Genomic DNA, 12,652 nt, shown 5'->3' on the forward strand with positions numbered 1-12,652 from the left:
ATTGAATTTCTCCCATTTCCTTCATCTCCGTCCTGGAGACATCGGAAGGGAAAGGTAATCTAGCCGAGACTGTGATTGGTGAAATTCACTTTTTATGGCCCATTCTTATTATGTTCTTTCTTTCTCTCTTTTCAGCATTGTCCGGGAAGTGGTTGGGCACTCAGGCTCCTGTATGTTTGAAAGAGTAGTTTGGAATTGCCCTGTTGTTAGTTGTGAGATTACTTTATGGCTCATGCCCCGGACTGTCTCACATTTAGCATTCATGCTCGCTGTGTCTGGAAATACATTTGGTTTGCCAGTTTTGTTTGTGTTCCGTGTTAAATGCTTTCCGTTTTGCGATTCTCTCAATAAATTACGACTGAACAGGGTTTCTGAGGTAACTTCCAGCTGCAAAAATCCTGAACTGAGAATCTGGGAAAATTTCCCAGAGTATGGTCAGTCGGAGCAAAAGTAAGGAAGTCGTTCGTTTCTGCAGCGATTCACAATGCTACCGTTCCCGTGAGCAGTCGAACAGGCTATATGATTGTGCCGCAGACTGCGACGGCAAGCTCCGCTAAAGAGTGATCCTTTAATGCCGGTGTAAGCAACACAACGTTATTAGGGCACACCGCGTGGAAACAGATACTTCGGTGTATCTCGTCCATGCTCAGCACATAGCCAAAATTAAACAAGTCCCATTAAACAACGAGCGATTGGAAACAGAAAGGTGAAAAGTAGAATGGCTTCAACTTTCAGTGCTTGAACAAATCTGCTCTCGTAGTGAAATGTAATGCAACTCCATTTAATTACTGTGCAAAGCATTGTCAAGTTTTTCTCCAACCTGGTTCTGACCATATGCCATTCTGTTTGAGAGTGTAGTTCCCGCCTTCTGATCCTTCCATGAAAAGCAGCACCGCATTTGCATTCCTTGCGCAGGTTTGCCCGGTTCAAAGACAGGGAAGAAGCTGATGCTCTGGTATCACAGCGCACCACGGATTCCTGAACTAGTCTGTCTGTCAAATGTACCCCCAAAGTCGTCTCTGAAAGACCTCATTTGGAAGCTGTCTGTCGTTATTCAACGTACGAGAGTTGGCACCAGAGGTCCTGAATCATGTTTTGGAGCAGTTCGCACGGAAGTGGCTCATTCAATCAGCAACAGCAATGAAAGAAATTACACTCTCAGAGGAACCTCTGGACCTATGCTTTCACAGCGTCGCTAGTATTAAGGTGCGCCCCGAGATCTAAGCCACGTTGGAAGTGAGACGGAGGAATCGACAGAGAGGCTACAGAATGACATCGCATCCATTTGGATTTCTTTAAATCACTGACGAGCAGGAAAATGTAAACGGGGAGGGCGAGTGGGGAAGTGAGGCAGTAGCAGCTCTGGTGAAATTCCTTCTTTGTGATTGGCTCAGCAACCAGAGACGTGAAGGTGACTCAGGCGTGAGAGCTCTTCACATCGAGAACAAAAAGCACTCAAGGGCAGTTAGCACCTCTTCCGGAGAGTGGGGTGGGGTGAGGTAATTCCCTTTTGACTTCTCTGACTATGTTCAGAAACTGCCTTTTAGATTGAGGTGAACAGAGACTGCATTTCTTAAAAGCACCATGGAATTTATCAAACTTTATTGTGTCGCTTCCTTTCGATTCCCACACAGGTTTCCAACTCAGTTGGTATCCATGTGGCTCATATCCAGGTGTGAACATCTCTGCAGCGAATTGCACGGTTAAGGCAAAAAGGCAAGGAAAGTGGCATCTCGAATTGGCTCCGAGGTCAGAGCATCCTCGCAATGTGATCTGTCGTTCTCGGATTGTAATGCTACCTCCGGTTTTAGGGTGGAGAACATTCTTTGGGACTCTTATTCTGCAAGACAGACACAGTGACTGAAACTATGCTGCACGTTATGATTTGGAACACGGGCTGCTCAGCTTTGTGCATTTTCCCTGTAGTCCGGTGTGTTTCATGTTCCGTGTAAACGTGAAAGTTGTCCTGTTTCGAGCAATGGGTGAAATCATTTATCAATGCAAGAATCGAAATTGCAGTCATGTCAAGTAGCTCATGGTAATTTGACCAAATCATAACCGATCGTGTGTTCTCACGCACTCACAGATGCATTTGGAGCTGAAAAGAGTCTGAGAAGATCGACTCAGCTTACCATTGATTTTTGTCTGGATTGATGGGTATCATTATCTGCTGCGAAATTGTCATTGTAGCCGGGCACATCCCAGCAGCTGTGCGAGTCGGAGAGGGATCATGGAACCCTTTTAACGTGACTTTGCATCTGTTGTTTTGCAGGAGCACAATTGGAAGTGCAAGAAAATGGGCAGCGCTAGTGGCTGGCTGGTAGTGTGGCCGAGCGGTCTAAGGCGCTGGATTTAAGCTCCAGTCTCTGACAGAGGCGTGGGTTCGAATCCCACCGCTGCCATTTCTGCTGACCTTCTCCAATCGCGCAGCTGGTTGAAATGCTGTTTCGACCCCTGCTGCGTTTCTGTTTAAAACAGAAGCGAAATGGGTTTGCTTCCCGGGCAATTAATTGTGGTGTGTGAAAGTGCCGAATTTGGCGAAGCGTCTGTGCTGTCATGATCGTGTTCGCTTCCCGCAGCTCTTCTGTTGCTTTACGTTCCAGGCGAGTTGAATTTTAATGGAATCGAATGGAGACTGTTATTTCATCGCTGTTGTGAAACAAAGTACTACGGTGACTCGACTCGTCGTTATTTGGTTTTCTGGCCAATGAAAAAATCGTTCCAATGAATTTCGATGTCATATGTTATTGAATTTCTCCCATTTCCTTCATCTCCGTCCTGGAGACATCGGAAGGGAAAGGTAATCTAGCCGAGACTGTGATTGGTGAAATTCACTTTTTATGGCCCATTCTTATTATGTTCTTTCTTTCTCTCTTTTCAGCATTGTCCGGGAAGTGGTTGGGCACTCAGGCTCCTGTATGTTTGAAAGAGTAGTTTGGAATTGCCCTGTTGTTAGTTGTGAGATTACTTTATGGCTCATGCCCCGGACTGTCTCACATTTAGCATTCATGCTCGCTGTGTATGGAAATACATTTGGTTTGCCAGTTTTGTTTGTGTTCCGTGTTAAATGCTTTCCGTTTTGCGATTCTCTCAATAAATTACGACTGAACAGGGTTTCTGAGGTAACTTCCAGCTGCAAAAATCCTGAACTGAGAATCTGGGAAAATTTCCCAGAGTATGGTCAGTCGGAGCAAAAGTAAGGAAGTCGTTCGTTTCTGCAGCGATTCACAATGCTACCGTTCCCGTGAGCAGTCGAACAGGCTATATGATTGTGCCGCAGACTGCGACGGCAAGCTCCGCTAAAGAGTGATCCTTTAATGCCGGTGTAAGCAACACAACGTTATTAGGGCACACCGCGTGGAAACAGATACTTCGGTGTATCTCGTCCATGCTCAGCACATAGCCAAAATTAAACAAGTCCCATTAAACAACGAGCGATTGGAAACAGAAAGGTGAAAAGTAGAATGGCTTCAACTTTCAGTGCTTGAACAAATCTGCTCTCGTAGTGAAATGTAATGCAACTCCATTTAATTACTGTGCAAAGCATTGTCAAGTTTTTCTCCAACCTGGTTCTGATCATATGCCATTCTGTTTGAGAGTGTAGTTCCCGCCTTCTGATCCTTCCATGAAAAGCAGCACCGCATTTGCATTCCTTGCGCAGGTTTGCCCGGTTCAAAGACAGGGAAGAAGCTGATGCTCTGGTATCACAGCGCACCACGGATTCCTGAACTAGTCTGTCTGTCAAATGTACCCCCAAAGTCGTCTCTGAAAGACCTCATTTGGAAGCTGTCTGTCGTTATTCAACGTACGAGAGTTGGCACCAGAGGTCCTGAATCATGTTTTGGAGCAGTTCGCACGGAAGTGGCTCATTCAATCAGCAACAGCAATGAAAGAAATTACACTCTCAGAGGAACCTCTGGACCTATGCTTTCACAGCGTCGCTAGTATTAAGGTGCGCCCCGAGATCTAAGCCACGTTGGAAGTGAGACGGAGGAATCGACAGAGAGGCTACAGAATGACATCGCATCCATTTGGATTTCTTTAAATCACTGACGAGCAGGAAAATGTAAACGGGGAGGGCGAGTGGGGAAGTGAGGCAGTAGCAGCTCTGGTGAAATTCCTTCTTTGTGATTGGCTCAGCAACCAGAGACGTGAAGGTGACTCAGGCGTGAGAGCTCTTCACATCGAGAACAAAAAGCACTCAAGGGCAGTTAGCACCTCTTCCGGAGAGTGGGGTGGGGTGAGGTAATTCCCTTTTGACTTCTCTGACTATGTTCAGAAACTGCCTTTTAGATTGAGGTGAACAGAGACTGCATTTCTTAAAAGCACCATGGAATTTATCAAACTTTATTGTGTCGCTTCCTTTCGATTCCCACACAGGTTTCCAACTCAGTTGGTATCCATGTGGCTCATATCCAGGTGTGAACATCTCTGCAGCGAATTGCACGGTTAAGGCAAAAAGGCAAGGAAAGTGGCATCTCGAATTGGCTCCGAGGTCAGAGCATCCTCGCAATGTGATCTGTCGTTCTCGGATTGTAATGCTACCTCCGGTTTTAGGGTGGAGAACATTCTTTGGGACTCTTATTCTGCAAGACAGACACAGTGACTGAAACTATGCTGCACGTTATGATTTGGAACACGGGCTGCTCAGCTTTGTGCATTTTCCCTGTAGTCCGGTGTGTTTCATGTTCCGTGTAAACGTGAAAGTTGTCCTGTTTCGAGCAATGGGTGAAATCATTTATCAATGCAAGAATCGAAATTGCAGTCATGTCAAGCAGCTCATGGTAATTTGACCAAATCATAACCGATCGTGTGTTCTCACGCACTCACAGATGCATTTGGAGCTGAAAAGAGTCTGAGAAGATCGACTCAGCTTACCATTGATTTTTGTCTGGATTGATGGGTATCATTATCTGCTGCGAAATTGTCATTGTAGCCGGGCACATCCCAGCAGCTGTGCGAGTCGGAGAGGGATCATGGAACCCTTTTAACGTGACTTTGCATCTGTTGTTTTGCAGGAGCACAATTGGAAGTGCAAGAAAATGGGCAGCGCTAGTGGCTGGCTGGTAGTATGGCCGAGCGGTCTAAGGCGCTGGATTTAAGCTCCAGTCTCTGACAGAGGCGTGGGTTCGAATCCCACCGCTGCCATTTCTGCTGACCTTCTCCAATCGCGCAGCTGGTTGAAATGCTGTTTCGACTCCTCCTGCGTTTCTGTTTAAAACAGAAGCGAAATGGGTTTGCTTCCCGGGCAATTAATTGTGGTGTGTGAAAGTGCCGAATTTGGCGAAGCGTCTGTGCTGTCATGATCGTGTTCGCCTCCCGCAGCTCTTCTGTTGCTTTACGTTCCAGGCGAGTTGAATTTTAATGGAACCGAATGGAGACTGTTATTTCATCGCTGTTGTGAAACAAAGTACTACGGTGACTCGACTCGTCGTTATTTGGTTTTCTGGCCAATGAAAAAATCGTTCCAATGAATTTCGATGTCATATGTTATTGAATTTCTCCCATTTTATTCATCTCCGTCCTGGAGACATCGGAAGGGAAAGGTAATCTAGCCGAGACTGTGATTGGTGAAATTCACTTTTTATGGCCCATTCTTATTATGTTCTTTCTTTCTCTCTTTTCAGCATTGTCCGGGAAGTGGTGGTGCACTCAGGCTCCTGTATGTTTGAAAGAGTAGTTTGGAATTGCCCTGTTGTTAGTTGTGAGATTACATTATGGCTCATGCCCCGGACTGTCTCACATTTAGCATTCATGCTCGCTGTGTCTGGAAATACATTTGGTTTGCCAGTTTTGTTTGTGTTCCGTGTTAAATGCTTTCCGTTTTGCGATTCTCTCAATAAATTACGACTGAACAGGGTTTCTGAGGTAACTTCCAGCTGCAAAAATCCTGAACTGAGAATCTGGGAAAATTTCCCAGAGTATGGTCAGTCGGAGCAAAAGTAAGGAAGTCGTTCGTTTCTGCAGCGATTCACAATGCTACCGTTCCCGTGAGCAGTCGAACAGGCTATATGATTGTGCCGCAGACTGCGACGGCAAGCTCCGCTAAAGAGTGATCCTTTAATGCCGGTGTAAGCAACACAACGTTATTAGGGCACACCGCGTGGAAACAGATACTTCGGTGTATCTCGTCCATGCTCAGCACATAGCCAAAATTAAACAAGTCCCATTAAACAACGAGCGATTGGAAACAGAAAGGTGAAAAGTAGAATGGCTTCAACTTTCAGTGCTTGAACAAATCTGCTCTCGTAGTGAAATGTAATGCAACTCCATTTAATTACTGTGCAAAGCATTGTCAAGTTTTTCTCCAACCTGGTTCTGATCATATGCCATTCTGTTTGAGAGTGTAGTTCCCGCCTTCTGATCCTTCCATGAAAAGCAGCACCGCATTTGCATTCCTTGCGCAGGTTTGCCCGGTTCAAAGACAGGGAAGAAGCTGATGCTCTGGTATCACAGCGCACCACGGATTCCTGAACTAGTCTGTCTGTCAAATGTACCCCCAAAGTCGTCTCTGAAAGACCTCATTTGGAAGCTGTCTGTCGTTATTCAACGTACGAGAGTTGGCACCAGAGGTCCTGAATCATGTTTTGGAGCAGTTCGCACGGAAGTGGCTCATTCAATCAGCAACAGCAATGAAAGAAATTACACTCTCAGAGGAACCTCTGGACCTATGCTTTCACAGCGTCGCTAGTATTAAGGTGCGCCCCGAGATCTAAGCCACGTTGGAAGTGAGACGGAGGAATCGACAGAGAGGCTACAGAATGACATCGCATCCATTTGGATTTCTTTAAATCACTGACGAGCAGGAAAATGTAAACGGGGAGGGCGAGTGGGGAAGTGAGGCAGTAGCAGCTCTGGTGAAATTCCTTCTTTGTGATTGGCTCAGCAACCAGAGACGTGAAGGTGACTCAGGCGTGAGAGCTCTTCACATCGAGAACAAAAAGCACTCAAGGGCAGTTAGCACCTCTTCCGGAGAGTGGGGTGGGGTGAGGTAATTCCCTTTTGACTTCTCTGACTATGTTCAGAAACTGCCTTTTAGATTGAGGTGAACAGAGACTGCATTTCTTAAAAGCACCATGGAATTTATCAAACTTTATTGTGTCGCTTCCTTTCGATTCCCACACAGGTTTCCAACTCAGTTGGTATCCATGTGGCTCATATCCAGGTGTGCACATCTCTGCAGCGAATTGCACGGTTAAGGCAAAAAGGCAAGGAAAGTGGCATCTCGAATTGGCTCCGAGGTCAGAGCATCCTCGCAATGTGATCTGTCGTTCTCGGATTGTAATGCTACCTCCGGTTTTAGGGTGGAGAACATTCTTTGGGACTCTTATTCTGCAAGACAGACACAGTGACTGAAACTATGCTGCACGTTATGATTTGGAACACGGGCTGCTCAGCTTTGTGCATTTTCCCTGTAGTCCGGTGTGTTTCATGTTCCGTGTAAACGTGAAAGTTGTCCTGTTTCGAGCAATGGGTGAAATCATTTATCAATGCAAGAATCGAAATTGCAGTCATGTCAAGCAGCTCATGGTAATTTGACCAAATCATAACCGATCGTGTGTTCTCACGCACTCACAGATGCATTTGGAGCTGAAAAGAGTCTGAGAAGATCGACTCAGCTTACCATTGATTTTTGTCTGGATTGATGGGTATCATTATCTGCTGCGAAATTGTCATTGTAGCCGGGCACATCCCAGCAGCTGTGCGAGTCGGAGAGGGATCATGGAACCCTTTTAACGTGACTTTGCATCTGTTGTTTTGCAGGAGCACAATTGGAAGTGCAAGAAAATGGGCAGCGCTAGTGGCTGGCTGGTAGTATGGCCGAGCGGTCTAAGGCGCTGGATTTAAGCTCCAGTCTCTGACAGAGGCGTGGGTTCGAATCCCACCGCTGCCATTTCTGCTGACCTTCTCCAATCGCGCAGCTGGTTGAAATGCTGTTTCGACCCCTGCTGCGTTTCTGTTTAAAACAGAAGCGAAATGGGTTTGCTTCCCGGGCAATTAATTGTGGTGTGTGAAAGTGCCGAATTTGGCGAAGCGTCTGTGCTGTCATGATCGTGTTCGCTTCCCGCAGCTCTTCTGTTGCTTTACGTTCCAGGCGAGTTGAATTTTAATGGAATCGAATGGAGACTGTTATTTCATCGCTGTTGTGAAACAAAGTACTACGGTGACTCGACTCGTCGTTATTTGGTTTTCTGGCCAATGAAAAAATCGTTCCAATGAATTTCGATGTCATATGTTATTGAATTTCTCCCATTTCCTTCATCTCCGTCCTGGAGACATCGGAAGGGAAAGGTAATCTAGCCGAGACTGTGATTGGTGAAATTCACTTTTTATGGCCCATTCTTATTATGTTCTTTCTTTCTCTCTTTTCAGCATTGTCCGGGAAGTGGTTGGGCACTCAGGCTCCTGTATGTTTGAAAGAGTAGTTTGGAATTGCCCTGTTGTTAGTTGTGAGATTACTTTATGGCTCATGCCCCGGACTGTCTCACATTTAGCATTCATGCTCGCTGTGTATGGAAATACATTTGGTTTGCCAGTTTTGTTTGTGTTCCGTGTTAAATGCTTTCCGTTTTGCGATTCTCTCAATAAATTACGACTGAACAGGGTTTCTGAGGTAACTTCCAGCTGCAAAAATCCTGAACTGAGAATCTGGGAAAATTTCCCAGAGTATGGTCAGTCGGAGCAAAAGTAAGGAAGTCGTTCGTTTCTGCAGCGATTCACAATGCTACCGTTCCCGTGAGCAGTCGAACAGGCTATATGATTGTGCCGCAGACTGCGACGGCAAGCTCCGCTAAAGAGTGATCCTTTAATGCCGGTGTAAGCAACACAACGTTATTAGGGCACACCGCGTGGAAACAGATACTTCGGTGTATCTCGTCCATGCTCAGCACATAGCCAAAATTAAACAAGTCCCATTAAACAACGAGCGATTGGAAACAGAAAGGTGAAAAGTAGAATGGCTTCAACTTTCAGTGCTTGAACAAATCTGCTCTCGTAGTGAAATGTAATGCAACTCCATTTAATTACTGTGCAAAGCATTGTCAAGTTTTTCTCCAACCTGGTTCTGATCATATGCCATTCTGTTTGAGAGTGTAGTTCCCGCCTTCTGATCCTTCCATGAAAAGCAGCACCGCATTTGCATTCCTTGCGCAGGTTTGCCCGGTTCAAAGACAGGGAAGAAGCTGATGCTCTGGTATCACAGCGCACCACGGATTCCTGAACTAGTCTGTCTGTCAAATGTACCCCCAAAGTCGTCTCTGAAAGACCTCATTTGGAAGCTGTCTGTCGTTATTCAACGTACGAGAGTTGGCACCAGAGGTCCTGAATCATGTTTTGGAGCAGTTCGCACGGAAGTGGCTCATTCAATCAGCAACAGCAATGAAAGAAATTACACTCTCAGAGGAACCTCTGGACCTATGCTTTCACAGCGTCGCTAGTATTAAGGTGCGCCCCGAGATCTAAGCCACGTTGGAAGTGAGACGGAGGAATCGACAGAGAGGCTACAGAATGACATCGCATCCATTTGGATTTCTTTAAATCACTGACGAGCAGGAAAATGTAAACGGGGAGGGCGAGTGGGGAAGTGAGGCAGTAGCAGCTCTGGTGAAATTCCTTCTTTGTGATTGGCTCAGCAACCAGAGACGTGAAGGTGACTCAGGCGTGAGAGCTCTTCACATCGAGAACAAAAAGCACTCAAGGGCAGTTAGCACCTCTTCCGGAGAGTGGGGTGGGGTGAGGTAATTCCCTTTTGACTTCTCTGACTATGTTCAGAAACTGCCTTTTAGATTGAGGTGAACAGAGACTGCATTTCTTAAAAGCACCATGGAATTTATCAAACTTTATTGTGTCGCTTCCTTTCGATTCCCACACAGGTTTCCAACTCAGTTGGTATCCATGTGGCTCATATCCAGGTGTGAACATCTCTGCAGCGAATTGCACGGTTAAGGCAAAAAGGCAAGGAAAGTGGCATCTCGAATTGGCTCCGAGGTCAGAGCATCCTCGCAATGTGATCTGTCGTTCTCGGATTGTAATGCTACCTCCGGTTTTAGGGTGGAGAACATTCTTTGGGACTCTTATTCTGCAAGACAGACACAGTGACTGAAACTATGCTGCACGTTATGATTTGGAACACGGGCTGCTCAGCTTTGTGCATTTTCCCTGTAGTCCGGTGTGTTTCATGTTCCGTGTAAACGTGAAAGTTGTCCTGTTTCGAGCAATGGGTGAAATCATTTATCAATGCAAGAATCGAAATTGCAGTCATGTCAAGCAGCTCATGGTAATTTGACCAAATCATAACCGATCGTGTGTTCTCACGCACTCACAGATGCATTTGGAGCTGAAAAGAGTCTGAGAAGATCGACTCAGCTTACCATTGATTTTTGTCTGGATTGATGGGTATCATTATCTGCTGCGAAATTGTCATTGTAGCCGGGCACATCCCAGCAGCTGTGCGAGTCGGAGAGGGATCATGGAACCCTTTTAACGTGACTTTGCATCTGTTGTTTTGCAGGAGCACAATTGGAAGTGCAAGAAAATGGGCAGCGCTAGTGGCTGGCTGGTAGTGTGGCCGAGCGGTCTAAGGCGCTGGATTTAAGCTCCAGTCTCTGACAGAGGCGTGGGTTCGAATCCCACCGCTGCCATTTCTGCTGACCTTCTCCAATCGCGCAGCTGGTTGAAATGCTGTTTCGACCCCTGCTGCGTTTCTGTTTAAAACAGAAGCGAAATGGGTTTGCTTCCCGGGCAATTAATTGTGGTGTGTGAAAGTGCCGAATTTGGCGAAGCGTCTGTGCTGTCATGATCGTGTTCGCTTCCCGCAGCTCTTCTGTTGCTTTACGTTCCAGGCGAGTTGAATTTTAATGGAATCGAATGGAGACTGTTATTTCATCGCTGTTGTGAAACAAAGTACTACGGTGACTCGACTCGTCGTTATTTGGTTTTCTGGCCAATGAAAAAATCGTTCCAATGAATTTCGATGTCATATGTTATTGAATTTCTCCCATTTCCTTCATCTCCGTCCTGGAGACATCGGAAGGGAAAGGTAATCTAGCCGAGACTGTGATTGGTGAAATTCACTTTTTATGGCCCATTCTTATTATGTTCTTTCTTTCTCTCTTTTCAGCATTGTCCGGGAAGTGGTTGGGCACTCAGGCTCCTGTATGTTTGAAAGAGTAGTTTGGAATTGCCCTGTTGTTAGTTGTGAGATTACTTTATGGCTCATGCCCCGGACTGTCTCACATTTAGCATTCATGCTCGCTGTGTATGGAAATACATTTGGTTTGCCAGTTTTGTTTGTGTTCCGTGTTAAATGCTTTCCGTTTTGCGATTCTCTCAATAAATTACGACTGAACAGGGTTTCTGAGGTAACTTCCAGCTGCAAAAATCCTGAACTGAGAATCTGGGAAAATTTCCCAGAGTATGGTCAGTCGGAGCAAAAGTAAGGAAGTCGTTCGTTTCTGCAGCGATTCACAATGCTACCGTTCCCGTGAGCAGTCGAACAGGCTATATGATTGTGCCGCAGACTGCGACGGCAAGCTCCGCTAAAGAGTGATCCTTTAATGCCGGTGTAAGCAACACAACGTTATTAGGGCACACCGCGTGGAAACAGATACTTCGGTGTATCTCGTCCATGCTCAGCACATAGCCAAAATTAAACAAGTCCCATTAAACAACGAGCGATTGGAAACAGAAAGGTGAAAAGTAGAATGGCTTCAACTTTCAGTGCTTGAACAAATCTGCTCTCGTAGTGAAATGTAATGCAACTCCATTTAATTACTGTGCAAAGCATTGTCAAGTTTTTCTCCAACCTGGTTCTGATCATATGCCATTCTGTTTGAGAGTGTAGTTCCCGCCTTCTGATCCTTCCATGAAAAGCAGCACCGCATTTGCATTCCTTGCGCAGGTTTGCCCGGTTCAAAGACAGGGAAGAAGCTGATGCTCTGGTATCACAGCGCACCACGGATTCCTGAACTAGTCTGTCTGTCAAATGTACCCCCAAAGTCGTCTCTGAAAGACCTCATTTGGAAGCTGTCTGTCGTTATTCAACGTACGAGAGTTGGCACCAGAGGTCCTGAATCATGTTTTGGAGCAGTTCGCACGGAAGTGGCTCATTCAATCAGCAACAGCAATGAAAGAAATTACACTCTCAGAGGAACCTCTGGACCTATGCTTTCACAGCGTCGCTAGTATTAAGGTGCGCCCCGAGATCTAAGCCACGTTGGAAGTGAGACGGAGGAATCGACAGAGAGGCTACAGAATGACATCGCATCCATTTGGATTTCTTTAAATCACTGACGAGCAGGAAAATGTAAACGGGGAGGGCGAGTGGGGAAGTGAGGCAGTAGCAGCTCTGGTGAAATTCCTTCTTTGTGATTGGCTCAGCAACCAGAGACGTGAAGGTGACTCAGGCGTGAGAGCTCTTCACATCGAGAACAAAAAGCACTCAAGGGCAGTTAGCACCTCTTCCGGAGAGTGGGGTGGGGTGAGGTAATTCCCTTTTGACTTCTCTGACTATGTTCAGAAACTGCCTTTTAGATTGAGGTGAACAGAGACTGCATTTCTTAAAAGCACCATGGAATTTATCAAACTTTATTGTGTCGCTTCCTTTCGATTCCCACACAGGTTTCCAACTCAGTTGGTATCCATGTGGCTCATA

At 46.0% G+C, this 12,652-nt stretch overlaps 4 non-coding genes across 4 annotated transcripts; all 4 read left to right on the forward strand.

Annotated features, from left to right (window-relative positions):
* The first annotated feature begins 2,319 nt into the window (after nucleotides 1-2,319).
* On the forward strand, nucleotides 2,320-2,402 carry trnal-uaa (transfer RNA leucine (anticodon UAA)). The gene has a single exon. It is a non-coding gene; the product is annotated as a tRNA-Leu (tRNA).
* A 2,663-nt stretch (nucleotides 2,403-5,065) lies between these two features.
* On the forward strand, nucleotides 5,066-5,148 carry trnal-uaa (transfer RNA leucine (anticodon UAA)). Its single transcript has one exon. It is a non-coding gene; the product is annotated as a tRNA-Leu (tRNA).
* A 2,663-nt stretch (nucleotides 5,149-7,811) lies between these two features.
* Nucleotides 7,812-7,894, forward strand: trnal-uaa (transfer RNA leucine (anticodon UAA)). The gene has a single exon. It is a non-coding gene; the product is annotated as a tRNA-Leu (tRNA).
* Nucleotides 7,895-10,557: 2,663 nt separating this feature from the next.
* trnal-uaa (transfer RNA leucine (anticodon UAA)) lies at nucleotides 10,558-10,640 on the forward strand. Its single transcript has one exon. It is a non-coding gene; the product is annotated as a tRNA-Leu (tRNA).
* The last annotated feature ends 2,012 nt before the right edge of the window (nucleotides 10,641-12,652 follow it).

This window comes from Chiloscyllium punctatum, chromosome 41, assembly GCF_047496795.1.
Source record: "Chiloscyllium punctatum isolate Juve2018m chromosome 41, sChiPun1.3, whole genome shotgun sequence".
Taxonomy (NCBI): Eukaryota; Metazoa; Chordata; class Chondrichthyes; order Orectolobiformes; family Hemiscylliidae; genus Chiloscyllium; species Chiloscyllium punctatum.